Here is a 3278-nt window from a genome sequence, read left to right on the forward strand (position 1 = left end):
GGTGCTTGTGACGTAGATGACTGCTGCTTGGTATTCTTTATGTTAATTGTTGTGCATTCTGTTATTAAACGTTCTTTCACACTGACTGCCACTCTGATTGGTGAATCCAAAAGTTTTGAACTGCAGAGCCACAAGTGTAGCAACAGTCAGTGAACTGTTCTTTGGTTTGTAGTCTGTCAGCTAAGCACCTGACAAGGTTCTGTGCCAGGTGTTGTGGCATGGGGGTGGTGAGTTGGGAATCTATCTATCTATCTATCTATCTATCTATCTATCTATCTATCTATCTATCTATCTATCTATCTATCTATCTATCTATCTATCTATCTATCTATCTATCTATCTATCTATCTATTCTCTACGAAATACGAAATCTGACATACTACTAACTCTCAAAGCAAAAACAACAGCAAAAAAAAACAATCTATTCTGCGAAAAAACAATTCAAATGAACAACACTAAATAGGGATCTCCTATCCCGGAACACTCAATCCCGCTGACTGATTCACATAACAAACCGAACCAATCAGGTGATTCGAAGCAGTTGAGTGCTTCAAACGTCACTGAAGTGGTTCAAACGTCATGAGTCACGTGACCAAACCACGTCTCGGCACAGTGGCTCGATACGTTTGCTTCATGAGCTACAGCGCATGTGTCGAAGCCTCGGGTATCAGAGGACCATCACTAGCTGTTAGAGTCGTAGAAGTAGTATCAGCATTTGTAATAGTATTACAAGTTGTAGTAGCAGTGCCAGTATCAGCAGCAGTAGTGAGTACTACCAATACTACTACTAGTAGTAGTCACATTGCTATTACTACCACCAATACTACCAATAGTAGTTATAAAGCCTAACTCATGTATATCCAGATTACCATCTATGTTCGTCCTCCAAACCCATTTTATGATTGGGATTACAGGTAGTTCTTTAGGACTGCTCTCAAATAATTGAAATGTTACTAAACAAGGTTATACTTATCAAATTAAATAACTCTGGTCTCCAGTATATTGGCGAATTCGGTTCTTTGTACTTAATTTATTAGCATGATTTCTTTTTAATATGTTGTGTACAGACTTAATTACTTCTCTGTCTACTTTTCTTACTCCATGTAGGTTTCCCAGAGACTATGGGTTGAGGAGGAATTGGAAGTTTGTCGGCTTAGACCTGGTGTCATTCCATCAGTGTTAAACTTCCCGGCTCATCTTGGAAGAGTACGTGCCAGAAAGACCACGACCAAGCAGCCTTGAGATCTTAGGCAGCGTCTCCCTGAGGTGGGTGTCGACGGTGTTCACAGTCAGGTCTGTGGTAATCCTGTCAAAAAACAAAACAGAAAAAAATCTAGATTATAAATCAACATGTAACCAAAGCACTCTGTGTATAACGCCATAGTATAGGATGTAGTTCAGAAAATGTCAAAGTATAGTATGCTTTACTCAAGAATAACATAGTATGGCCTGTAGTTCATAGTACAGCATGTTGGCAAGAAAAAAAAACAAAACATAGATTATTATGTGGTTCAAAAAGCGCAAAATGATAGGATGTTGCCTAAAATTGTCATGTATGATATGTGGTTCAAAAAATGTCATAGTGCAGTATATTGTCAAAATAGTATGTAATTCAAGAAAACATCAGAGTATAATATGTCATCTAAAAAATGCCATAGAATAATAATTTCATTGCACAAGTAAAAGTATAGTAACTTTTAAAACTGTTCGAATTCTTATATGTTGCTAAAAAAAACAAAAACAAAAAAAGGTCACAGTAATATGTCAATTAAAAAAGCCTATAGTTTAGCGTGTCGCCCAACAAACATCATAGTATAGCATGTCGCTCTAAAAACGTCACAGTATAGCCTTTAGTCCACAGCTGTCAGTAGGTGAGGAGCAACACAAAAACAGTCCAAACGCTGGTTTCCAGAGGGTTAGACGAGAATTTATTTGAAAGAGTAAGTTTACAACAACACAACATGTGAGGGGGTTAAAAACAAATGGGTGTTAGTAAAATAAAAATAAATCAACAGAACTAAAAGTGAACTTCATGTTGACATTGATGGGCATTCCAACCAGGAACAAAGTAAAAGATAATCAATACGAAAAAAAACTCTTCCTGTTCACCTCTTAAAACCCAAAAACACACCTCAGTAGCACCCTAAACTAAAACTACCAATGGGTTCCCTGTTTTCCTTTGTGAACAATTCAAAGGTCCCTCTCTATCTCCCCACACATCCACCAACCACTGGAACACATCTCCAAAGTTCTGCTGGACCAGCTCAGCTTCCCCTCAGAAGAAGTGCTGCCACCTGCCAGATGAAGGAGCCTTTTGAGAGGCAGCTGGCATCGTGATTGGACTGTACTTTGGTCTGTTCCAATCCAGCTTCAGCTCCAGAGACGGCAGGCGGGACGAGTCAACGGAGGCCGGATGGACGAAGGCATGCAGCTGAGTACAATCCAGAAAACAACAGAGGAGGAGTGCAGCAGCCCAGAGCCAGAACAACCAGAGTAGCATCGTATGTCTCTTAGAAAACATCATAGTATAGCCTTTGGTATGAAAAAACGCCATCATATACATCGTATATTGTACAAATAACAAGTCAAAGGAAAGAGACATACATTGTAGAATTGTAGTAATTGTGGGCTGACTGATTTACTGATTATCAGTATTTTATTTTTTACTGATTTACGGTAATAAATACATTTAAAAATGGTGCTACTTTGGCTCTGAACCTTTATCTACCTGTGGTCGCTCTGTCTTCTGGAGTGATTTGATTGGTTATACGTCACGAATAAAACTCCTTTAACTTAACATCTGTAAACAAAACAAAAACGTATCAACAAAGTTTTCTGTTAGAGTTTGTGTTCTTCTAAGTTTAACTCCAAGATTTTAAATACTTTCATTTACTGCAAATGAATATCTACTCCAAATGTCTCACTAATAATCATTATCAGCCTTAAAAACCCACAAAACACCCCTCTATACTCGACCACACTTAGTACAGTCCGGTTCCCCCTTCTATAAATCTGCTTGGAATCTTCCACTTCCTGTTTGTCAAAGTGGCCTTCTACCTGGACAGGTTTTGTTGGAGCTCATGCAACAAACATTTTGGGTAACTGCACTTTAATATGGATGGATGACACTGAATTAGAGTCTGTTTTAATGAGACTGAGTTAAGATGTGTAGCTCTGTCATTAAATAGGAAATTATTTCTCAGAATTCACAGAGAAAAGTCTGAAATGTTTGCTAGGTTAGCGTCCCACATGTTCTTTGGCTCAGCTAAAGCTAACTC

At 38.4% G+C, this 3278-nt stretch overlaps 1 long non-coding RNA gene across 1 annotated transcript; it reads left to right on the forward strand.

Annotated features, from left to right (window-relative positions):
- The first annotated feature begins 727 nt into the window (after positions 1-727).
- Positions 728-2700, forward strand: LOC129349779 (uncharacterized). The gene is made up of 2 exons (XR_008602897.1): positions 728-1266; positions 2197-2700. It is a non-coding gene; the product is annotated as an uncharacterized LOC129349779 (long non-coding RNA).
- The last annotated feature ends 578 nt before the right edge of the window (positions 2701-3278 follow it).

The sequence above is a fragment of the Amphiprion ocellaris genome, chromosome 10 (assembly GCF_022539595.1).
Source record: "Amphiprion ocellaris isolate individual 3 ecotype Okinawa chromosome 10, ASM2253959v1, whole genome shotgun sequence".
NCBI lineage: Eukaryota > Metazoa > Chordata > Actinopteri > Pomacentridae > Amphiprion > Amphiprion ocellaris.